General features: G+C 47.5%; 1 protein-coding gene and 1 non-coding gene across 2 annotated transcripts in view; one reads left to right on the top strand and one right to left on the bottom strand.

Annotated features, from left to right (window-relative positions):
- GFOD1 (glucose-fructose oxidoreductase domain containing 1) overlaps positions 1–26,413 on the bottom strand; it is a 116,081-nt gene that overhangs the window by 32,912 nt on the left and 56,756 nt on the right. The window lies entirely within an intron of this gene.
- Positions 18,023–18,085, top strand: LOC118677922. Its single transcript, XR_004974628.1, has one exon. It is a non-coding gene; the product is annotated as a U7 small nuclear RNA (small nuclear RNA).

Raw genomic sequence — 26,413 nt, 5'->3', positions numbered from 1 at the left:
TTCCATTTCCCCCCTTCTTGTGTGAATTCTGGTGGGGTGAGGCCATAAAGGACCATGTAGGCAAGGACAACACCATAGGGATGGTGGAGCAGCAAGACAGAGGGTCCTGGATCCTAGACACTGTGGAGCTGCCAGACTGCTTTCAGGGGGGGACTGTTATGTGAGAAAGAAATTCTTAATTTGGATCTGGTTTATAGTAACTAAAATTATATGCTTAGGATTTATTTGTTGAAGAGAAGACAGGAGGACACCCTTAAAAAAATAACACCACTGTGATGGTTATTTTATGTGCCCAGACGTTAGGTCATACATTATCCGGGGTGTACCTGGAGGGTGTTCCTGGATGAGAGTAACATTTGAATAGATAGACTGGACAAAGCAGATTGGCCTCCCTAATGTGAGTGGGCCTCATCCAATCGGTTGGAAACCTGAAGAACAAAAATAAAGCTGAGAGGAGGGAACTCCTCCTGACTGACTGTTGAGCTGGGACATCAGTCATTTCCTGCCTTTGGACTCCAACTGAAATATCAGCACTTCTTGAGTCTCAGGACTGCTGGCTTTCAGGCTAGAACTTATCCCATTGGCTCTTCTGGTTCTCAGGCCTGTGGACTTGGACGGGAATATACCATTGGCTCTCCTAGGCTCCCAACCTGCCAACTGCAGATATTGGGACTTCTTAGCTTCCATAATTGCATGACCTAACTCCTTACAATAACTCTCTTTTATTCTTGGCAACCATAGGTCCAGCTAAAAGGTAATGGTTCTCTTACTAGAGAAGAAGGGGAGAACTAAGGGGAGGGGAAAAACAGCTAGCGATCTGTGCTCCACCTACAATTTGCCAAAACCTGGCAAGGCACTAGAGATAGAATGGTGTGTACGATGCAACCCTGACAACAGTCAGTGAGAAGATAAATAAGGCATTGTATAATTACACCTTATATATAATTGGTTCTGTTTCTCTGGAGAACCCTGACTAACAATTCTGGAGCGCAAGCCTCCGACTCTTCCTGCCTCTTGTTGATAAAGAAGTTCACATCCCTAACTAGGCTACAGCTCTTGGACTACAGCACATCTTCTTCATCATCTTTCATCTCCACCTCCCTTTACGTGCTGCCTACTCCAGGGCTGGATGCAGAGCAGCACTCCTTGACCACACTGACTTAGACACTTGAATAAAGGATCATATTAAGAACAAAGCTTTTGTCATGTCTCTTTGGAGTACCTTGGAGACACCTGTTATAATGGCTGAGAAAACTGTCTAAAATGGCCAAGTTCAAAGGGTCTTTCTTGAATCAAAACCTTTTACAGAGCAGACATTGGTTTTTGTGTAAATACCTTCTGGGTAGCAAACTTTGAGGGAAATTAAGATCAAACTGTTATAGGACAGTAAGAATCTAGGAAAATTCCTAGGCAGGAGAAATAGGGAAACAGAGACAAAACTAAACAAGGCCAAACAGTTTGGCAGCCTGCAGCCAGCTTGCAAATAGCAAGTCCTTATCTTCCCCAGCCAAGGATGCTTGAGAGCAAATGGTTAATGTCTCTTCAAAGAATGGAGGGAGAGGAGGAGGAATCTTAATGCAACCAGGGAGTGCATAGCTTAAACCACCCTGGAACTCCTGAAAAACAGCAGAGAGGAAGGAGGAGGGGGACGGAAGAGTGCAGTCTTATTTCACCCCATTAAACAGAGAAGCCAGCAGTCTTGGGATTTAATTGGCAGGTGCTTCTCATAAATTCTGGGAAAGCCATAACTAAGTAAAAGGGAGAGAGACTTTCAGAGTTAGCCTGTACCAGGATATCTAGCAGAGGAATTTTAAAATCTATAGACAGAACAGTATATAAATGCTACCCAGACCTCCACCCAACTTGCTCTTCAGATTAGCTAAAAGCCCATGTGCGCATTATGCGGCTGGATGATAGATTTGTTTGCCTCGATTCTTTTTTTTAAAATATATATATTTTTTATTGATTTCAGAGAGGAAGGGAAAGAGAGGGAGAGAGGGAGAGAAGGAGAGAGGGAGAAGGGAGGGAGAGGGAGGGAGGGAGGGAGAGAGAGAAATATCAATGATGAGAAAGAATCATCAATCGGCTGCCTCCTGCACACCCTGTACTGGGGATCGAGCCCACAATCTGGGCATGTGCCCTGACCAGGAATCCAACTGTGATCGCCTGTTTCATAGGTCAATGCTCAACCACTGAGTCACACCGGCTGGGCTTGCCTTGCTTCTTTAATAAATTTGCATGCTTTAATTTTTTAGTGAATTGGCTTTATCACAATGCAATCATCTGGAGTCACCCATTTGAATTCATTCCTACAAGCACAAGAATTGAGGTGGGGACAGCCCTCTCCCTCTGACTCGGGGGCTCTCCAATATCACCTCTCTGGTGTCTGCGAGAGGCGCTTGTAACAAAAGGAGGCTCAGAGGATCAGCTACGACAACAGGATTTAGTCAGATGGTTTTTCCTGAGTCACTCAATTTCATCAGGAGAGGATTGCAAACACATACCCTTTGTTTAAGGTAGATGGGGGTGCAATAAATAGAATGACTCCAATTCAACCACCTCTCTCTCTCCTGATACCCAACCAACTCTCCGAAATTGCGCAACCAAGGTGCAGAAGTTCTCAGAATATCTCTCTTCTTGGGCCAGCTCCCAAAGGTTGGGGGCATTTGGCTTTGCTCCCAGAAAAACTGTGATTTGGCAAAGGTATGTGAGCAATGTGCCCTTCCCTACGGAACGCTGCAGAAGAGAGTGGCCAAGAGCACTTGTTCTCTGTATAGAAAGTGTTTATGAACTGACACATGCTCTATCCAGCCCCGGAAATAGCCACCTGATCAGAACACAATTGAGCATGACCTTGGGCCCCAGCTATGACAGGCGGAGGTTAATTTCCTTTCCTCCTTAGGGCAGGACCCAGTTCCAATTGTCTCACTTTGCCTAATTAAATTTTCTGCACAATATAGCAAGTGCCTTATCTTGGGCCGTGAGGCAAAAGTTCCCCTTGTTCCTCCCAGTGGTTTGAAGTGTGGAAGTTTGATAAGGGGCACATTTTGCTTTTAAAAAACAGCATTAATTGGGAACAGAAAGTACTTTTTCTACTGGTGGCTATTCCAGTAAAAGTAGGTGTTTGCCCGTAGGGACCTCCCCATGTAACCTGGCAGGGGGAAAAAATAAAGTAGGCAAGTAAAGGAGCTCAGGCGAACAACTTAGGACCTGAAGGAAAGTAGGCCAGTGGGTCGAAATAAAATCCAGCCACAAGCAAACAAAGGTCTAATAAACAGGAGATAATCTGATGCTGCACAGTCCCTGGCCCTCTACCTTCAGTGCTTCCATTGGCAACGGTGACCAGTGCTCACCTGGTTATCAGCTCTGTGAAGGTTATCTTTTGGGTAGATATCTTTGTTTACTTATATAGTCATTATTTTGGAATTACTTTATTGCTTTTTGGAGAAATTACATGTATGAGTTTTGTTTTGTTGGTTTTTTAAAATATATTTTTATTGATTTCAGAGAGGAAGGGAGAGGGAGAGAGAGATAGAAACATCAGCGATGAGAGAGAATCATGGATCAGCTGCCACTTGCACACTCCCTACTGGGGATCAAGCCCGCAACCCAGGCATATGTCCTCACCGGGAATCGAACTGTGACTTCCTGGTTCATAGGCTGGCACTCAACCCCTGAGCCACGCTGCCTTTTGTTTTGTTTTTTAATTAAGCAACTCAGAAAAATCTGAAGAGGAGAATGAAACTCTAAATCCTACTATCCACCCAGCATCTATCAGGTTAGGTGACCTTAATCCAGTTATATTTTTATGCACATATACAGCTGGGATAATGGATAGATTTATAGGTATAAATAATTTCAAAGGAATTTGCCACATACAAATTTTTAATAAAGAGGATTCCATTGTTTGAACTTAACAGATAAGAAACTGAAATGAAATTAATCTGCTGTGTTTCTGAAAAGATACAGAGTTTTCATTTGGCAGGATTCTGAAGGCAGGTGAATGTAAATGACATCGCAAAGCAGGTAACTTAGGAAAATAAAACCCCAAACCTTAAGTCATCTGAAATGTTTTCCTTGGCTCTCTGGAGAGATGCCTGCAGATAAGGGTAGCGAGCTACTCTGGACTTGGGGCTCCCACCTCTGACAGTGCGGCTGGCTGGCCCTGTGTTAGAATAGATTATCCACCCTCTTCAAGAGGGAGCATCTACCAATGGGTAAGTCTGGTGACAACAATGACGGTGGAAAGAAGGATGCTAATCACCCAATATAGTGGCAGGAGGAAAGTGGGGACTCATTTGAAACTTCAGATGCCCCCGATGGACCAGTGGAGGTCTGATCAGTTTGGATCAAAGAAGAAAAAGAGAAGAGAAAGAGGAAGGGGGAGGAAAGTAGGAGAAAAATACATGTCTTGACACTGAGAAATAAAATCTTTACCTGGCCTCCAAAACCACTCCTCACTCTCCGCTGGGGTAACAAAGGCCACATAATTACTAACACTACAAAGCAGTTTAACTTCAAGAAGTCAGTGGGAAACGCTTTGAAAGGATCCAGGATAATTGTATGGTAACGCCTTAAGTTCTCATTAGGACTGAGCCCAGGGCCTTACACACAGCCAAGCATCTAGGCATCTATGCATCACAGCAGGATGGGAAGGAAGGTAGAGCAACAGGAGGAAGGCTACAGGCAAAGGGACATCTGATTGGGAAGCCAGTGTGAAAACAGCGACTCAAAGAGCTGACCGATCAAACCTGTGGCTATCAGGCCTGTTGGGCATCAGCTGTCCATTTCCATCTAGCTTTCACTTGTGGCCTGTTTTCTCAGATGCAGTAAAGCGTGTCACCCGGAGGAGCGCCTTCCCACACAGAATGGCTGGTGGGTGGCCACAGGGATGGAGGCGTATCACCCCAGTATGGGACAGAAAGTAGTCATGAATGTGAAAGAGCACCTCAATATTTTCTTTTCAATGAATTGAAATCGCACCCTTCCCCAAGCTGCTCAGGGACATACTCTCCAGTGAGGAACTCAGAGAAGGCCTCTGCTCCAGCGGTTGCAGGGGACCAGCACATGGGTTCAGAGTGCCCAGGGCAAGCGCTAGCCAGCCGTGGGCAAACTACGGCCCGCGGGCTGATCCGGCCTGTTTGAAATGAATAAAACTATTGAAAAAAAAAGACCGTACCCTTTTATGTAATGATGTTTACTTTGAATTTATATTAGTTCACACAAACACTCCATCCATGCTTTTGTTCCGGCCCTCCGGTCCAGTTTAAGAACCCATTGTGGCCCTCGAGTCAAAAAGTTTGCCACCCCTGTGCTAGCCCCTGCTTCCTGGCTGCTGGACGCGAAGCACCCAAGTCCTCCGTGTCCTCCTCTGAACAGCAAGGGAAATGCTAGTCGCCACCTTAGAGCCAGTGCAGGTGTTGGGGAAAATGAGACATTTTGGCGGGGCTAGCAATCTGAATCTGTGCCAGTAACCTAATGCACATTCTTGTTTGCCTATCTAGTCACTGCCCCTTCTTTAATTATGTGGTCCTGCAAGACCTGTTTACCTAAGTACTACTCCCAATTTAGAGAGGCCATGAACCATGAACAATACACAACCCCCAGACACAGTTATCAGCACTGGTGCCAGGCCTTTAGATGTGGTCTCACGGCCCCCACCCCAACACATAGGGATTTTTGCAAAGCCCACAAAAGGTCCGGAAGTCCCATCCCCTATTTGGGGGACAAAGAAACCAAAAAGTATAAAGGGAAAGCTTCCTTCATATTGGCTTGCTCAGGATTTGGAGAGAAACAGTCTCCCCTGAGTCCTGTACTAGTACATGAGAAACATCTGAAAATAAATGTTTTTTTCCTGGGCCTCCTAGTACTCCTGTGTGTTCTTCAGTCGCCTGCTAAATTCTGTAACACAGGGATCAGAGAAGAGGCTCACACAGAGGCTGAGAGCAGTTCCAGGTCACAGGAAGGTGACCAGCGCCACCACCAAACACATAGGACGTGCTATGGGCTAAACTGTGTCCCTGAAAATTCATGTGTTGAAGTCCTAACCCCCAGTACCTCAGACTGTGACTGCATGTGGAGGCAGGGTCTTTAAAGAGGTCATTCGGTAAAAGAAGGCATGAGGGTAAACCCTCATCCACTATAACTGGTGTTCTTGGAAGAAGAGATTAGGACACAGACAGGCACGGAGGGAAGACTATGTGAGGACACAGGGAGAAGACAGCCGTCTACAAGCCAAGGAGAGAGGCCTCAGGAAAAACCAAGCCCACTGGCACCTTGACCTCAGACTTGCAGCTTCCAGAACTGGATGAAATAGATTCTGTTGTATAAGCCCGCCAGTTTGTGGTGCTCAGTTACCGCAGCCCAGCACACTGACACACATACAGGGCAACTCTTATTTTAGCAGAGCTTAGGTTCACACAGTATGAACCAGTGTGGAAACAGAGTCTGGGGCACATCTGATTAATAATACCAGTTAAAAAATATTTCAAAATTTTTTTAACATCTGTCCTCTCCCTACACTTACTAGTCTTATCCCAGTGGTGCTAACCCTTGGATGAGAGAATCAGCCTTCGGCTACAGAAATCGGTGAGAGGGTATCCACTCTCCATCCCCCTCATCTTGCCTTTCCTTCTGTGTGCTCTGAGTGCCTCTCCCTCCTTCCTTTCAAGCATGGAAGCTGCAGTGACCAAATACAGAGGCGGGTGAAGGGGGCTCCTCTGAGGAAAGCCATCACCAGATCTTCATTGTCTGCTTCAGAGAGTGTGTGCGTCTAAGGAAGGAATATGGCAGGGCTGCTCTGACAATACGCACGCTCACTCTTGGCTCAGCACAGGTCCGTCTTTCATGTGGTCTCCGCGGCATCCACTGTAAATACCAGAAGCCCAGAGAAAACTGAACTGGGAAAGAGACCCAGGCTGACAGCCCTATCACTGAGTTAGCCTTTGCCAACATGCTCCCCTGGAATGCCTGCATCCGAGACTACGTGCCGTTTTTACCCAACGGTCTCTCTCTTTCGCAAGTTTGCTGGCTACACACTTTGGTGGAGTGTTTGCCCACGGTACCCTGTTTCACATTCTCTTGGGTGGTAGCAGGAAGGGGCAGAGGTGAGCTGTCAGTCTTAAAAACCTGCCTGGTTCAGGCACCGTGGGGATGGGGTCATCGCTTGCAAGGGTTGTCTAGCCTGCCACTGGCTTCCATTCTCTCTCCTGCCACAAAGGTTCCTTAGCACAGCCAGCGTCGTCATGCATGATGGCAAGTATAAGCACACTTTCCTGGTCCAAGGAAAACCAAGAAAAGAGGTCAGATCCAAGAAAAACCAATAAAATCCTTTCTGATGGAAAAGATGCACAGGGCGTTCAGCTCCAAAAAGGCAGGGAGCACTCCGATGGCTGTAATTGGCTCTTTCCTCTCCTCGCCCAAGGTAAGCCAAGGGTGACACAAGCTGAAAAGAATGTCTTAAGTTGGCCAAAACGGGGAAAAAATTAAAAACCACTCTGAAGCATGCATGGCCCCCCTTCCATCCAAGCCTGCCCCAGGCCGGCTACCCGCTCTGACCTGTGCTCCTTCTCAAACGTGTGCAAATCAACTCACAGCAAAACCAGACGCAGAAAACTGGTGAGCAGACCCCAAGCTCTGCTGAGCAAATCAGGACCAATCTCGGGGCTCCATTTGGTTCTGCATTTGAACAGATTACTGAGAACAGCAGTGCCTCAGGAATAATACAGCACAGGGATGCCCAATATAAAGAGGCCAATATAAAATGCACAAGGTGGCCAGGCCCCTGAAACATTGTCAGAAAGCAGGTACAGTCTCCAGGTGATGTGTTCCTTTGCCTGACAGTTGCCAAAGCAACACAATTGTTCTCCAGAAACGAGAGTGTGTTAATACCAGACTACTGCAAGTTTTAGCCACCTTAGGAGGCTGCCACTTAAGAGGAGGCTATTCTGTCCCCTAGTCATGCTAAGTGGCATTAAACCACTTACTTCTAAGCACCTGCTAACACAGTGGTCGGCAAACTGTGGCTCGCGAGCCACATGCAGCTCTTTGGCCCCTTGAGTGTGGCTCTTCCACAAAATACCACGTGCGGACGCGCACGTACAGTGCGATTGAAACTTTGTGGCCCGTGCGCAGAAGTCGGTATTTTGTGGAAGAGCCACACTCAAGAGGCCAGAGAGCCGCATGTGGCTCGCGAGCCGCAGTTTGCCGACCACTGTGCTAACATGTCAGATGAGCTGGGGCAAACCAGAGAAAAACAAAGCATAGGCACTGTTCACAAACATCTCACAATCCAGATGGGGAGGAAAGATGTGCATATTTGGAAATGACTCGCGATGGCAGTATGGTCACACTGGACGGGTGCCCGGCTGTGTGACACACATCTGCTATAAGAATCTGCAGTGCCAGAGTTAGCCAGCCCCGCTGTGACTCCCACCCACTGGGCAAAACTAGCCAGCAAAGACAGAAGAGACCAAAAGCTGGGCTGCTTGCCCTATATGGGGAGGGCGGTGCCTTTGGGAGCCCCGGGTTCTCACGGCTGCCTCTGGCAGGACCCACTGCCCAGCACAGAGCTGAAGAGATCAAGTCCAAGAGCCGCTCTTCTTGGCTTCAATTTCTGGCACCAACACTTGCTAGCTGTGTGACCTTGGGCCCCTCACATGATCTCTCTGAGCCCCACAGCCCCACCTGTAAAACGGGGACCGATACGTAGTACTGACATCACTGGTTGTTGTGGAAGGAGGTCTGGCACAGTGCCTGGCATGTAGTAAGGCCGTGATGAATGTTAGCTGCCATTATCATGGGCCTGAACTTCTAAAGGGGTTCTCCTCACTTAACAGCAGGAATCAGGAAGTGCAGTCTAAATCATAGGACAGATTTGGTAGCAGAAAGTACTTTTAATTTTAAGCTAGATTGTCTTGGGTGAAGGAGGGGGAATCCTTAGATTCCTGTGAGTATGGTGTTAGTCAGAAGAAGCTATAACTCAGAATAAAGGCCGTGGTGATCCCAGCTACTGCAGTGGCCAGACAGAATGAGGCCAGCCGATCCTGCTGCTGATCAGCGAGAGGCTGCAGCATCTGAGTGGAACAGAGGTGGCACTGAAGAGAAAGTGATCAGTGAGGCAGTCCCAGAGCACCCAGCGCAGGGACGGAGCCCAGCTACCTTTCACCCTCCAGTGCGTAGCCTCAGACCACTCCCAGCACTGTTCTCCTTTGGGTGAGAACACTTAAACCCAAGAACCCCACTTTTCTCATGTCCCCTTAAAGTCGGCCCCCTCCCCTCTTCCACCCTTTCCAGAACTTGAACATACAGGTCTTCTCATGAGACATTTCTAGAATGTGCTTGACTAGGGAAACATGACCTTTCTTTGCCAGCTAGTTTTTCCTGCCCTTCCCCACTGAGCCACTTCCTCACTGACATCCCATCTGAGAGAGGGCGTTATCTTTATTTTAATGAATGCAGTACTGCAGTATTGTTGAGTCACCCCTCGTCCTCCACCCACCTTGTTTTGGCCACTCAAACGTAGAGCACAAAACAATGTTCTCAGAAAGTGGATGCTACTGGCTGGTGTAGGCCCCAGGTTAGCTGCACATGGCAATGCCTCCCCACCCAATTTTTCCTCAAGGTGGGCATCTGTCCATGGCCTGGATCTGGGGAGAAGGGTTGGCTTGATCTCCACAGGGCATCAAGCCCCACAGCAGCCCTCTGTGGGTTTGGATGCCATAGTGAGGCAAGTTGGCTTATTTGATGGCTCGCTTCCTCATCAGAGGAGTATCTGTTTGGACTGTGGAGATGGCTAAGGGAGGTAATGAACACAAAGCACAAATTTAGATTCTGGCACATGATGGCCATTCTCCTAACCATTCATTAGCATTATTACTTATGGCTACTATGATAAGCATCCAGTTTTCCATTCATTCATTCAACAAATACTGAGCATGTTTTTCCAGCATCAGCCATGTGCCAGGCTCTCAGTGGGAAAACATGGCCATGGTCCCAGGCCTCATGGAATCCCAGGTCCCATGGGAGACAGGCAATGAACAGTAAAAGAGAGACAACATTTCAGGTTGTGGATCTATGAAGGAATCAAGTGGAGTTAGTGACAGAGAATAACAAGAGAGAACTTACTAGACAGAGTGGCCAGGGATGGCCTTACTGAAGTGGCATTTAAACTAACATCTAAAGGATGAGAAAAAGCCAGCCAGGTAGAAAAGAGGGGCGTGGCACTATGAGCAGATAGAACAGCATGTGTGAAGGCCCTGGGGCACCGGGGAGAAGTTTCATGGGGCTGAGAAATGAAAGAGAGTCAGTAAGGCTGGTGTGCCTTCGCAAAAGGGAAAGTGTCATTGGTTAGGTCGTAGAGTTGGGTAGGGACTAGAGCTGCAGGTCCAGGAAGAAAATTTTATTTTTACCCTAATGGTGATAGGGAGTCTCTGAAATGTTTAAATCAAGAAATGTTACCTCATATAGATGTATCACACTTTCTTCAATTCACAATAAACATTTTATGTCTACCCTTCATTGAGACTACGATGTCCCAGGCTCTGCCTAAGAATTTTACATGCATTGTCCAAGCGTGGCATAGCAGCGAGGGCTTAGGGCCATGGTTGGCAAACTGCGGCTCGCGAGCCACATTCGGCTCTTTGACCCCTTGAGTGTGGCTCTTCCTAAGCCTTAGGAGTACCCTAATTAAGTTAATAACAGTGTACCTACCTATATAGTTTAAGCTTAAAAAATTTGGCTCTCAAAAGAAATTTCAATCGTCGTACTGTTGATATTTGGCTCTTGTGACTAATGAGTTTGCCGACCACTGGCCTAGGGTAATGGGGATGGGGTCAGAGAAAAGTGGCAGATTTGAGAAGTATATACAAGATAAGTGTGTGAGCAGGCTTTGCTTATAGAATGAATGGGGCTCAGGGAAGAACCCAGCTCAGACACTGCCACTGGCTTCTCAAACTATTGCATTATCATCATCCTCATCACTTCTAAGTTACAATGATCATTTAACCAAAGAACAGGATTAAATCAAGTAGTCAGTTTCTCTATAGGGTACCTACTATACACATGCACTTTGAAAGACAACGTTCTCAATAAGAAGCACATGGTAGGTTGCTCTGTACTCTAGAGCAAGCATGTCAAACTCGTGGCCTGAGAGAATGTTTTTGTGGCCCAGCCAATATAACAGTATGTAAGAAACGTTTTAATAAAAATTTGATAACTTAATTTTTACAATATCCTGTTATACATAATTATTTTTTTAAAATATATTTTATTGATTTTTTACAGAGAGGAAGAGAGAGGGATAGAAAGTTAGAAACATTGATGAGAGAAACATCGATCAGCTGCCTCCTGCACACTCCCTACTGGGGATGTGCCCACAACCAAGGTACATGCCCTTGACTGGAAAAGAACCTGGGACCCTTGAGTCTGCAGGCTGATGCTCTATCCACTGAGCCAAACCGGTTAGGGCCTGTCATACATAATTATTAATAACGAAGTACAATGTTCACTAATGACTGATTACTATAATCGTGCTGCATTCATTTCCCTTATGCACCTTACGTGCAGGCGCACCATTTCTATCCACTAATACTAGCAGTGAATATTTTAGCAGCTGATTGCCATGTCATTAATCTTGTACTGACTTGTTTGGTGTGCGCAACAGGAAATACTTCGCTTTCGGAGAACAAGAAAAATAGGTTTATTTGCATTATGCTTATTAATATGTGCAGTTATTCAGTGTCTGGTAAGTTAATGTTCAAGAAAAAATATTAATTTTTATTAAAATGTTCTATTATTTTATGTTAACTCATCTATTTCAGCCCTTTGTATTCAGCATGTCTCTATCAAAATAAACCTAAGTTTCTATGAAAATTGAAGCTTTTGTTTTTTTGTGGCCCACATAAACTTAAATCTTGTTTATTTGGCTCGTGTTAGCCTTTGAGTTTGACATGCTTGCTCTAGTACTCCATGCTTGGGTACACTGTCTTATCTACTTCCCGTGGCTAAGTCTAGAAATAGTTCCCCAAAGAACCTGACAATTGCTGACTGGTCCAATAGATTTAACTCAGTTCCAAGAACAAAGCCAGAGAACTAACCTGAAAACACAAAGTACTAGTTCTGTTCACCAACGCAGCAATGCTGCCAGTGCAGACGGCGTCACCTAGCATGGAGCGTTCCCATTGCATCACGCAGCCTGTCAGACAAAGACCCAGAACAATGGCAGGCTCAAAACAGCAACAAAGCCCTGAGCCCAGGGGCGGCTTCTCATAAAGGCAGCAGGAAAAGAATTGCCGGAACATGGGTTCGCTCAACCACAGCATGAATAACGCTATCAGTCACCACATCATCATTGAAACAATAATGCATGCCTGGATTGGAAACCTGCTGGGAAATGATTACGCTGAAATAGTATAATCCCTCCCCTCAGTGTAGAACACACCCACTCGTTCTAGTAAGAATGCATTCTGGAAAACAGGGGCCACTTTCATCAACATACAAATGAATTTCACATAATAGGCAGCAGGAGTACTTAGAAAAGGAAAACACAGTAAGAGCAGAAAGGGACTTTCTTAGGGTGAATCCTTGTCTCCCACCTCCTATGCCTAGGAGAACATGTTGACTTGTAGGTAAGAAGAGAGAAAGGCATCGGGCCTACCTGGCCTGGCTTCAGCCTGGACTAAGATTGTCATGTCATGTTTGGAAGCCAGCCACTTGCCTACTTGGTAAAGTCTTACACCAAAGCCACTGTAGGGGACAGGCAAGCCTATAAATCATAACACAGGGAAGGGGGCAAGAGAGAGAAGGCTGGAACTGGAGGAAACAGCCATCTCTTAGGTGGGTAATTGTCCTCTCATTAATTTCTCTTCTGAGATGCAAAAACTCAAGCCAGACACACAGCCAGGTTAACATATGACTGATCAAATTAGCTTCTTGTGCAGAATACATAGCCATCAGAGATGATTCTCTGTGCATGGAAGACGATTTATGTCCAGTCTACAGTTTGCTCACCTTTCCTTAACAGAACGAATGAAGTCGTACAGCTTCTGATACCCTGCAAATAACGAATGTGGAGGCCCTACAGGGTGACACCCAGGAGCTTGCCACCTGGGCCACCACTTGAAAGAGTCTCTTTCCTAAAGCCCAGAGTAGTGGTTTCATCAGTCACCTCTGCTCCTTATTTCTCATTCGTACTTAGAACTGTTAGATGTGAGAACTGAGAGGCATCTAAGGATCAAGCTGTCTAGGACTCGTGTCAAAGATGAAGAAGCAGACTCAACGGGGACGAACACCAGTAGGCACACATCTGGCAGGTAGAACAAACACCACGGGCTCCTGAGCACTGGTCTGTGAGGCCTTCCTGTGAGCCTGGGAAATGTTTCCAGCCCTGTTTTACTAATATTATCAATAATGCAAAGCCCTAGAAGGAAGTCAAACAGGTGCTGAAGCTGACAGACATTGAAACATCCTGATGATTGTCTGTTCGGTGTTTCCTGGTCAGACGGTGTAGCTGGGGAACTCCAGCAGGTGGTTCCTGGTTTTGTGTTCATTTGTTTTTTTCCTTAAGTCCCCCAACACCACCACCAAGCAGAAGGCTTGGCATGAAGGAAAAGAAACAGAAGGCTGTCGCATTGGACTGCCACTGCATTTCCTGTTGAAGAAAAAACTTGAAAGGAAAGATTGGTGCCAATTTGGGAGGTGAGCATCTTTCCAAGAGGACATGGATGGGGGATTGGTAAAAACTGTGACTGATACCTGGAGGTCAATGTTCCAAAGAGGGAACAGACTACTCTAGAGGCTCCTACTCTTCCCTGGGGAAGGAAGGGTACCAAGATGTCCAGGCCTCCACCAGCCAGAGCTCTGCTCCCAAGGGATGGAGTGAGGTGACTGGCATCTGACCTCCCTGCAGTGTGTGCTCCCAAATGGGCCACTCCTCACTCCCCCGGCTACCACCATCCTCCCCGACCTGGACAGTGGCAACAGCTGCTGGTCTCCCTGCTTCCATCCCTGCCAAATGCAAACCAGAGCCAGAGACAGCCTCTTCGAACAGGACTTCAGATCACATCACCTCCTATCAACCTTCCAAGGGCCCTCAGTACGTATGACATTGAACCCTGAGTCTGTCACAGTGCCTCCTCCTCCACAGCCCTGAGTCTCCCTCGTCGACTTCTCCCCCTTGCTCATGCCCTTCCTGTCCACAATCTCCTCACTGTCACAGAACTGGCCAAACACACTCCCATTCCTTGGGGCTTACTGTTGCCTCCACCTGGACCATTCATTCTGGGACTGCCCCAAAACATTCGTGTCTCACTCCCTAGCTTCCTTCAAATCTCTACTGAAACATTGAGACCCCTTCTTTGACCACCCAGGGAAGCCAGCACCTCCCTCACCCCACCACCCATCACTCTCCATCCTGCTCTGCTCTGCTCCTGGACACAGCACCTATGGCCAGCTGTGAATGAGGGGCTGCAGTCATTCCTTTAGTATTTCTCTCTCCCCATGAAAGGTGTGTGAGCTCCATGAGGCAGCACTTGATGTGCTGCTGTCCTGTCTCCAGTGACTGGGACAATGGCTGGCACAGAGAAGGCACTCAGTATGTATGTTTTAGCTAGCATGGACTAAACCCAGGCACCTAAACTAGGTCTGGATGGAGAAAACACGGTTTCCACTAGAAAACCAAAGGCCAGCTCAGCCACTGGCTTCTTTGTATACACAGATTTGTTTCCAAGTATATATTCTCCCATCTACCCACATAGCCCTTCTACAAGGTGACAGCCAAGCTCAGGGAATGCCACACAAGGCCAGGCAGGGAGACCGAGGGAGAGGGAACAGTGGTCAACATGCCGAGGGAGAGGGCCTCCGACTGCTCAGGTCCCAAGCATGGCCCAGGCCCTCAGATCCACCCACCTCCTTCCAGCTTAAGAGCGGATTGCAAGGAAGCCGAGAGGAAGGGAAGGGCAGAGGGAAGAAGAGCTGCCATGGACCAAGACGGGCCCAGAGCCCTCCTGAAAATATCCGGCTCCATGGGAAGAAAGGCACGCTTCCCCTCTCCAAAGCAATGCCTCTAACTCGCAACGTATGGAAACCCAGGAAAAGGGCTGCTGTCTCTTTTCCTAAGTCCCTAGAATCAACTTTGTCAGGTATTTATCTTAACTTCTGGGACTTCTGTTGATGCAGCAGTCTGGTGCCCCTAGTTCAACAAAAGACTGATTTTTCAGAGTTTTGGGGAGGGAGTAAGCACAGGCATGCACCTCCTTCACATGGGAGTCTAAGGTGGCACCAACGCAATGCTGCGATGTGTTTCCAGAGTGTTTGTTTTAATTCCACGCCCCGTAACTGTGCTTACAGGAATCCACTCTAAACAGGATGTCACAAATCAGGCAAAGAATTATGTGCAAAGACATCCTAAGCACTCTTTGTAAGAAAGAAAAGGCTGGATACAACCTAAATATCTAAAAATAGGAATGATAGTCCTGGCCTGGGTGGCTCAGATGGTTAGAACTTCAAACCGTGAACCAAAGAGTTGCAGGTTCGATTCCTGATCAGGGCACAAACCTAGGTTGTGGGTTTGATCCCCGGTCAGGGTGTATATGGGAGGCAACTGATCAAACTTTCTCTCTCTCTCTCTCTCTCTCTCTCTCTCTCTCTCTCTCTCTCCCTCCCTCCCTCTTTCCTTCCCTCCCTCCCTCTTCCTTCCTTTCTCTCTAGAATCAATAAACATATCCTCCAGTGATGATTTTTTAAAAAAGAATCATAACGCATGTAAAACTCTTAGCCCAGTGCCTGGCACACAGCGAATGTTCAATAAGGGGTAGACAGAACATTTTTATTGTAATTAAAGAAAGTGTGGTACATCTATATAATGGATCATTTTCTAAGCTTTTTTCCCCATTGGTGTTATCACATGCATACAAAAATCTGAGTAAAAGAAATAATTACCTTCCAGCAGGAGACTGCATATCCACCCATATTTTCAGAAAAGCCGCATCAATCCTTTTTCCACCACCCCAACCCCTGTATTTGCCAATTGCACAAAAGGCACTTGTCACCCATGAGCTCTGTTCTCTCCACACGAACTACTGCTGCATTAGCCTCCCCTCCGAGAGGCAGGTGGAAAAATCGTTCTGTGCTCCAGGCAGCATGTTTTAGTATCTACCATGCCCCGAGCCCGGCAGGGGCTGCTCGGACCTGGGCTGGAAGCCCGTCCTGCCGAAGGAGGGTCTCTCATGAGAGTCCAAAAGGGTTTGCTGGGCAAGTGCGGCCTTTCTCCAAGGCTGTCAATCAAACAGCAGCAGCATGTGATGGGCAGATCGATAACTGGTTTCTTCCTCTGGGAATCACCAAGGGGCAAAATCTGAAGTGGTTGACCTATAATTCATTTCAGGAGAAATATACCCAAGGACAGAACCCAATAAATCAACAGGCTCTCAGAATACTAGAGATTGGTTGGGACCCCTCCCCCTTTACACCTCTCTACACACGTGTTCAGACACACACACACACTCAGGCATACTCACACACTCACATACATGCCAAACACACACATGTACAAACACACACAAACACACGTGTAAATGCATAAGGCACAAACACAATGCATGGATAGGTACAAACACACATAAACATACAGGCACAAACACTGGCAAACATACAGAGTCTCCCTTTCCTCTAATCATCCCCTTCTTTAATCAGGGCTGCAATCAACGCTAAGTTCTGGCAACATAAAAAGAACAAGTTCACTTTGATGGTCTGTGATGCGTGAAAACCCCAGTGGAAGCAGAGGCCCATGGAACACAGGCTGCCCAGCGAGGTTCTCAGGAAAGAAAAGGACTTGGCAGAAACCATACGGCTGTAAGGGAATTGAGAGCACTACCCGCAGAGGGGACCCTGAGGTTTACTAAGTGAGGCTTAGTGTCCCCGGGTGCTAGCAGTGAGTCTCCATTCCCTCCACAGCTCTGACCCCAGTCGCTCCCCAATACATCCCTCCTTCATCCCCCCGCTTTCCCGGCATCTATTTTAAATAATGCCTCCCAAAAAGCAGAGATGCTTCCATGTCTATACTTGACCCTTTGCAAGTAAGTCACCAGCTGTTTCAGGTGGAGAGAAAAGGAAACAAGGAAAAGGAAAAGAAACCCACTGTCCCTTTGATTCGGATCATTTCCATCTCAGAAGGAAGCCTGTGTTCAGCTGATACCAGTGGGCTGGGTCCTTTGTTTAAACTAAAAAGGCTTTCCTGGAAGCCACAGGGAACCAGTGGGCAGGGATTCCTAGCAAGAATTTTCTCCTAGAAAAAGCAGGAGGTGCTCTGGTGGGAATGCATAACCGAGGTTTGACAATTCTGGAAACTCAGCCAGCAGGGTAGACTCCGTGTGACTAGGAATATCATCCAGGGAACTGTTTTAAATCCAGCTTGCTGTAACTGCCTATTTCTTCTACATCTAATGCCGTCCTAAATACATATCCTCCAGGAGGAAGAGTGTGCATGGGAATGAACTTGGCACTCACAAAGCGTCGTGTGTCCAGGGAGCTGATTGATGGTTCTCTCTCGTCATTGATGTTTCTCTCTCTCTCTCTCTCCCTCTCTCTTCCTCTCTGAAATCAATAAAAAATATTTTTTAAAAAGTGATAGATAAAATATTATTCAGCCTTAAAAAGAAATGAAATTCTGTTACATGCTACAGCATGAGTTGTCCTCATGGATGAACCTTGAGGACCTTATGTTAAGTGAATTAAGCCAGTCACAAAAGGTCACATATTATTTTATTCCACTTACATGAGGTACATAGTCAGAATCATAGAGAAAGTAGAATGGTGGCTACCAGGTACTGGAGAGAGAGGGAAATGGGGGGTTATTGTTTCTGGTTTGAGAGCCCCAGTTTTATAAGATGAAGGAGGTGGGCGATGGTAATGGTTGCACATCATTAAGAAGGTATTTAATATCACTGAACTGTGCACTCAAAAAAGTTAAGATGACAACTTTTATATGCTGTGTCTTTTACCACAATAAAAATGTGGGGTGGGGGGGGGGTGCTTATAGTTCTTCTTGAATTTGTCTAGTAGGTCTTCTAGTTCTCACTGGAAGACACTCTCCAACTTCAAAACTTTTTTTGGAAAAAAATTTGTTCATGAAAAAACAGAAAGATTGTGAGCTTGTTAAAGTCCCTTGTGGGGTTACTCAGAAAGGTAAACCAAAGTCACAGTCCTCGTTCAGGTCTAAAAGCTTCAAGGTCTCCACTCCATGCATGTTCTATTTTCATATATTAAATACAGACTTTTACTTTCTTAGTTAAGCCATAAAATTAGCTTCCCGACTTTCATGGAAATATGCATGGCACAGTGAGAAGCACTTCTATTCAGCAAAAAAACCAAAAGCGCTAGTGAAATATTCTTGATCTAACTAAAAATATTAGATCAAATAAATTCTGAAATATGCATCTGAAAAGTAAAATTGCTGAAGCTGGTATGTGACTGATAAAAGTTCACCTGCCCTGAGGCGCTCCCATCGTGGCCCCTGTCAAATTCCACCAGAAAGCCAGCTGGAAGAAGTATACGTGTGGCTCTTCTAGAAATTACAATTAAATGACAGCTATGGTCACCAGTGCTTTCCGGAAAGAGGCCAGGGGCTGGGCGAGTCTGCTCACAGTTGAGGCACAGGCACATATCACCAGGTTTGATGGGAGCCGTACACTGTGGGAAGCAGATGAGTGAGCTGAGACTGGGTCTCCAACTCTCTCCCCTGCCCCCTGGTTTCGCTGTGCCTCCCACAACAAAATTCTGAGCCAAGAAGGTCACATACAAGGCAGGCCACGGCCTGGACTGCCTGGCCCTACAATATAGAAGACATGAGTGCCAGGAAGCCATGGAAACAGCCAATCCTGGGTTCATCCCACCCAGCCCTTACTGTGTCATCTGGTCACAAGGTGAAGTAGAAGCTCTACCTGGGTGAGACACAGACCTGCCTGTCTACCAGAAAACAACCACAATCTCTCCTCTGACTTCCTGAAGCCGGCCAAGGTCCCAGGTATATCGCCTGCCCCTTTGAAGCCTGAGAAGCTGGCTTGGGCCTCCTAGGATGCTGAATGAATACCCCACCGGTGTTCTGCAGGCACGCAAGGAGGGCATGTCACAGAGCCCGGGTTGAGCGGAAGCAGAGGGCTGCATGGATTGATGAGGCCAGTCCCGAGCAAAGAGCAACTCGGGACCTAACATGCAGGATGGACACTGGGAACGAAGCTAGGACAGAGGACAGAGAGCCACTGGCAGAAGCCACAAGTTCTCCGCAGCTCTCTCCTGCTCTGGGAGTGGCTGGCAGTGCCCACTGGGGACAGAAGGCGGCCCTAGTGCCCGAAGGCAGAGGTTCCAGCATCGGCTTCTTCTCTTCTTACCTGTGTCTTAGGACAGGTTATTTAACACCGCCAGGTCTCTGTTTTTCCTCTGCAGAGCAGGACTATAACAGTATTTACCTTATGTGGTTGCTGTGATGAGCAAACTATGGGAAAGCATTTATGAAAACCACAAAGAGGTTGGAAATGACCCCGATGTCATGTGTTGTGGGAGGCCATGGAACAAACTCGAGGTAACAGGCTCACTGCACACTGAATTTTTCCAGTTTGAGTGAATCATCTTGAAATTACATTCTCAAGGTCATGCAGTCTGCCTAGAACCCAGGGCCACATGTCTTCTGTACACTTCAAGGCTCTGAACAGAAAATGCTTCTATGAGGGCTTGACTTTCAGAAAATCCAGTAACTGCAAAAAATCCAAAATGACAAACGGAAGGCTCAAGGGAGATAATACACATGAGTGAGCTGTGAGCCATTAAAAACTTGATTCTACAAAGTACTGCTTGTAGCAAACTTCTCTGATGTCTTAGGGACATTCCATTTCCAAAGGTCTGAGATACATTTCACAAATGGTGCCATCATGTTAGGTAATAGAACAGCGGTTCTCAACCTGTGGATCGCGACCCCTTTGAGGGTCGAGACCCCTTTAAGGGTCGAACAACCCTTTCACAGGGGTCACCTAAGACCATCGGAAAACACATATATAATTACATATTGTTTTTGTGATCAATCACTATGCTTTAATTATGTTCAATTTGTAACAATGAAAATACATCCTGCATTTCAGATATTTACATTACGATTCATAACAGTAGCAAAATTACAGTTATGAAGTAGCAACGAAAATAATCTTATGGTTGGGGGGGTCACCACAACATGAGGAACTGTATTAAAGGGCCACGGCATTAGGAAGGTTGAGAACCACTGTAATAGAGGAGGGTCTAGGCCACCCTCTGCTAGGCACGGAGCTCCCCTGGACTGTGCACATGTCAGATGCCTCGGGCCCTGATGGGCACCTCTCCATCATTAGCAGGTCCCTGGACCCCAAACTGACCCTTGTGACATCGTGGCCCCCAAATGGGAAGGGACCACTAAACATTAAGGTCAACAATGCCAAAGAGTAAAATGGCCATTCCCTGACAGTTCCCTTCAGAATGACTGCCAGCCGGCAGCCCACAGAGCCAGACGGTGCTCCCAGCCCCATCGCCTCAACATGCCAAGGCACACAGCCTGGGAGTCCTGGGCACCACAGACAGAGAAGCCCAGGAGGAAGCAGGCTGCCTCAGCCCTCAACCACGTCTTCCTGGTGTTAGAGAAGGAAAGGAGACGCAGCCCGCTTCCGACGTCTGTAGAAGGCGGTCCTTTCTGTCCTCGGCCCTGCAGCCCATGTGAAACTTCCCTTGCTCTGGCCCCGGCACCTCTTTTGACAAAATTTGAGCCTTACGCAGCCCAGGGTGGCACTAGTCACTGAGTGGTGAGAAAAGAGGGGGCTGGGGAGGAAGTGGGGAGGGTGTGTGAGCAGAGAGGGGAGGAGGTGCCACCGAAGCCTGTGGCCAGCAGTGGAAACGCAAATGTGATGTTTTCATTTTCCTGCCGCCTCCTGATCTCAGGCAGCCAGGTGACTGCGCCAGCATTTCGTTTCCACTCCCTTTTACGCCCAGCACTTTAAAGACCGCCTCAAAAAACCCAAAGGCTTGAGGTTTTATATCAGGAAGCGGGCAGGGCCCACTGCTGATGACCTGCCCCTCTGCAGGGCGCTTTCCTCTCTCAACCCCTGGGCCCAGCACAGGAGCTGAGCACTTTCTGATTATTCCATTTTTCTAAAAACAAGGTATCCTACCTATCCCCTATATACAGCTTCCTGCCTGCTTTTTCTCTGGCCTGGCTAAAAAGCACCATGGTGGACGAAAAGGTTCCTGACACCCAAAAAGTGGGCCCAAATATCTTGATTAGTACCAAAGTCCCTAAACATGCGAAGCTAGCTTGCTAGAAACCCAGACAAGCCCCCTAAGAAAGTGAGCCCAGGCTGCAGCCACAAAGATGCTCTCCCAAGAAAAATCAAGTTGGGCGGGGACCCGTCAATTTCACGAGAGAGAGAAAACTAAGGATATCGACCTGCTGGACCAGAGGCCCTGGCTGGCCGCAGCCCACTCCCCAGGCAGGGGCCTGGGTTCTCGCCGGGAAGCGACACAAGGGGTTGCAAGGAGGAGCTGGCTCCTGTGTGGCAGGCAGTGGCACGGCCAAGGGGCTGTGTGGCCCCAGCATGAAAGGGTGGCTGCACTCAGGAACTGGTGCCTTTGCACACTGTTAACCAGATAATCTGCCCACCGGTTGCTGTCTCAGAACTGCCCATTGCCTGGTAATGCAAAGGAAGAGGACATCTGAGAATGGGAGCTCCCTGGTCCTCTCGGGCAGGAGGCTTGAGTTTCCCCCTGGCCGGGAACTAGGAGTCACTCAGGTGCTGCTGCTGCAGAGCGCTTGGCCAGAAACTTGGGTGCTGCCCTGGCCTCTGGGCACGGCTCAGACACTGCAGTTCTTAGAAACTGCTCTTGGCCCAGGGCTTTCTGGAAGACCTAGACCAGAGCACAAGAGTGTGCTACGAAATTGATTGAGTGGACTGGTGAGGAACATCTTTCCTAAAAGAATAGAACAGAAAATAGAATATATCACGTGTAATAATGGCAGTATTATCTTGTAAAGCATTTATCTGTTTTATATATTCACATATTTATATATTATGAACATATGTCATAGACACATTATTATACAAATATTATTATACACAAATGCATATATACACATGCACACACACACATATATCTCGGTGTGGTAAATTCTGTTTTTCAAAAGTTTTTTTGTGGGTTTTTAAAAATTGATTTTAGAGAGGAAGGAAGAGGGAGAGAAAGATAGAAGCATCAATGATGAGAGAGAATCACTGATCGGCCACCCCTCCCCCACCGCTCCTCACTCCCCACTCCCCCCCCCCATCCCCGCATAGGCCCCCACCGGGAACGAGCCCACAACCAATGGGTTCACAGAGCTTCCAGGTGGGCAAACACATCTGTACTGGGTGCACGACACAGCCCAACTCCATGAAAACAACAGCTCCTGCACTTGGCTGCTCACCTGAACCCTTTATCAAACCCTTTAGTAAACCTAAGTAAGCATCCCTGAGTATTTCTAGTCTCATATATTCTTCCGGAGCCTTGCTACTTCCTGATGAAGAGGTAGAATCTATGGCCTTCCCTTTGAATTTGGATGGTTCTTTGTAACTGATGCAATAATTTTTTAAAAATGCAGAGGAAATGGTGCTATGTGACTTCCAAGGGTCAGTCCTTTCTATTACCCAGTCATTGTGCTAAAACCTGGTATGTGCTTTACCTTGTTTAATATCCAAAACCCATTTATACTTAAGGAACCTGAAGCAAAGAGCAGGAGGTTAAGACATTTACGTAAGGTCAAACAGCTAATAGGTGCTGGGAGTGGGACTGAATCAGGGTTGTTGGGTTTTGCATTGTTCATTTTGAATCACCATGCAATATCCCATGAAGAAAGGTGAATTGGAGAAGGGAGACTGAAATCTGTGGTGCCTGAGGGTAGTGATGCTGGTGACAATGGTGGCAGGTCCTGCTTTATCGCTGTCTGTGCTGGGTGCTATGGAGTCATGGTTTCTAATCTTCACCAGTCTAGCCAAGGAAGGATTATTATTTTTACCTATTTTGCAGATGAGGATACTGAGGCTCAGAAATACTTAGCCAGAGTCAGGAGAGAACCCCAGACCTCTTAGTCTTTGCTCTCAGCCTCTCATATCCTCTCATCATCCGAAGACTGCATGGTCAACCCCACCTCGCTAGCTACACTTTCACATTACTTGTTTAGACTTTCATTTTCTCTTGCTCTTTCTTTAGTCACATGTCCTAACCCCTCTGTCCTGCCTTCATCTAGGCTGCAGTGAGATTATACACACAGGTTTCTCCCCCCACCCTCCCCTTATTGACACACAGATCCTAAAACCCTTTCAATCTCCTGGTGATAGGAGTGTCCTTTGCTCTAACGAGGTGGCTCTGGGTATCTCCTGGATGAGGGCGGGTTGCCAGAAGGAGCAAACCATAATGAGAAGCTGGAATTTTTAGCCCTGCCCCCCATTTTCTTGAAGAAGGGGAAGTTAATTATCAGCCATGCCTACAAAAATCCCAAAAGATGGGTTCAGAGAGCTTCCAGGTGGGCAAGCACATCTGTACTGGGTGCACAACACAGCCCAACTCCATGGAGACAACAGCTCCTGCACTTGGCTGCTCGCCTGAACCCTTTATCAAATCCTTTAGTGAACTGGTAAACCTAAGTAAGCATCCCTGAGCTCTGAGCCTCTCTAGAAAATTAACTGAATCCAAGAAGAGGGTCACTGGAACCTCTAATCTGTAGCCCATTGGTCAGAAGCATAGGTGTCTGGCTGGTGAATGGCACCTGAAGTATGAGGGGGTGAAGGGGTGGGGGAGGGGGGAGGTGTCTTGTGGGACTAAACCCTTAACCTGTGGGATCTGATGTTATCTCCAGGAAGACAGCGTCAGAACTGAGTTAATTGTGGGACACCCAGATGGTGTTACACAGAATTGCTTGGTGTGAAAGAAAAACACCTCCAAACGTTTGGTGACCAGAAGGGTCAGAAGTAGTGTTTGGTATGAGCAGTAAAGAAGACTCACAGGGAGGAAACACACAGGAAGGAAGGACTGGGCTTTCCCCCACATAGGAAGGAAACTTTAGAAAAGGCAAAGTCAAAAAACTGTTTCCCCATCCAGTCCTTTGGCCTCATCTCATCCATTCAGGCTGCTATAACAAGATACTACAGACTGAGTGGCTTAACCAACAAACAGTTCTCACTGTTCTGCAGGCTGCAAGCCTGAGATCGGTGTGGTCACGTTCTCAGTGAGGGCCCTCTTCCGGTTTGCAGACAGCCACTTTCTCCCTATACCCTCACATGAAGAAAGAGAGCATCTCTCTGGTGCCACCTCTAGAATCACACTAATCCCATCATGGGGGCCTCCCTCTCCTCACCTCACATAAACCAAATCACCTCCCATAGTTCTCACCTCCAAATACCCTCACAAATCGAGTAAGGGCTTCAACGTAAGAATTTGAGGGAGACACAACATTCAGTCCAGAGCATCTTCCTCTTATCAAGACCCCCTCCTATCTGGTTTTTCCTTGGAGTTCCATGACTGTCACAGGCCTGTGCATGATGGTACTTTGCCACTGTGGCTGCTCTGGGAGTGCACAGCAAGGGGATTTTGCAGCCTCTACCTCTAGAGTACCTCTCTGTCCCACCCCCTGACCACATACACTACCAATCCTGGGTCAACACCATGAGAGAAGGCAAAAGGCTTCAATGAACAATGTAGCAATCTGCCCACAAACCAACTTCCTCTCAAGCTCTCTGGTCATAAAACATCCTGTTGAACAGCAGTTCTCAACCTGTGGGTCGCGACCCCTTTGGGAGTCGAATGACCCTTTCACAGGGGTCACCTAAGACATATATAATCACATATTGTTTTGTGATTAATCACTATGCTTTAATTATGTTCAATTTGTAACATGAAATTGGGGGTCACCACAACATGAGGAACTGTATTAAAGGGTCGCGGCATTAGGAAGGTTGAGAACCACTGCTGTAGAATGTCAATGGTCATATGTCCAGGTTAATTAGAAACATTCATCATTGACACATCCAGCCCTAGTCTATGCAATCAACACGGGGCTAAGCCATGGTCCACTGTGCAGGATGCTTCCGTGTTGTGGGGCTGGCTGACCTGGCCTCCGCTCACTAGATGCTGGTAGCACCTCCCCAGCTGAGGAAACTAAAAATGTTCCAGACAGTGTCAAATGTTCCCTCGGGGGCAAACTCTCCCAGAGGAGGAGCGCTGGGCTGAACTGCAGGAGGGCTTCCATGGCAGAAAGCCTTCCAGGGAGCTTTCACAGGTGGTGTGCTCTCTTCTCTCCACCCCCACTTCACTCCACATCACGTTCTCTCTCTCTTCAGGGTATCTCTACCACCATGATCCGGGTGCCTATGGCTTCCTCCCCATTCTCTCCTGAGGGTCAGCAGAGAACAGACTCTCCACTAAAGCTCTAAGGTTCTTCCAGTCCACACAGTATCACCTGTTCTGGTTCCTAAAGGTGCTTGTCTGCGGACCATTCATTCAACAAACATTTTCTGAGCCTTCTTGTACAGCTGCGCCAGCCCTTGAACACCACGGGGAGCCAGCACAGACCTGAACAGCACATGTCCTAGGAGAGCATGGAAGTCACAGGCAGACATTGTTGCTACAAGGTGCGGGGCAAGTGAAAAGCACTGTGGACACTTGGGGGTTAAGTGCCAGACTCTGGGCTTGAGGGAGTCGAGGGAGGAGTAAATGTCCCCCAGAGAGGTGATGTTCAACTACTTCTTAAAAGGCCAGTAGGAATCAGCGAGACAGACAGAGCAGGGAGGGCATTCCTTAAGGACACGATGGAGGGGAGCCCACATTCTCAGAAAAGCAGGCTGGAGGCCACTGCGCAGTGAAGGAAGCAGGAGGAACAAACAGCATGGCAAATGTAGTTGGAAAGCCAGAAGCCTAGAGAATTCACCACATGCTCAGCTGGCATCTGACTCACTTTAACAGCCCACTCGTAACAGCAAAAGGTCACTGCACCAACTCATACATCCTGAGGGGCATGTCTCCCACCAAACACCCCCCTTCCTATAGCTTTCTCATTTGGGCCCCTCCAAGCACATGCTGTGCTGCACTCCTGACCAACCAACCCCCCGCCCTTCACGTAAGGGGCTGGGGGCCTGTAGCTAGGCTACAACTGCTATCTCTAGTTACCCACCTCGGAGGGTGCCGGGGTCCAACCCCAGCGGGTCCAGGGGTCCCCAAAGGTGTGGACGGAGTCGGCGAAGAAGGAAGGACTTGGAGCCAGCATTCAGTTGATCAGCATAACCAAGTTCTGTAGCCAGGTCAGCAGCCCATCCAGGATCTCCAGCCAAGTTCTGGTCTGGATCTCCAGCGAAGTTCTGCTTAGGATCTCCAGCCAGGTTCT

The sequence above is a fragment of the Myotis myotis genome, unplaced genomic scaffold (assembly GCF_014108235.1).
Source record: "Myotis myotis isolate mMyoMyo1 unplaced genomic scaffold, mMyoMyo1.p scaffold_m19_p_2, whole genome shotgun sequence".
Lineage (NCBI taxonomy): Eukaryota > Metazoa > Chordata > Mammalia > Chiroptera > Vespertilionidae > Myotis > Myotis myotis.
Note: the sequence above shows the minus strand (reverse complement) of the source record. Positions and strands in the feature narration are given on the sequence as shown.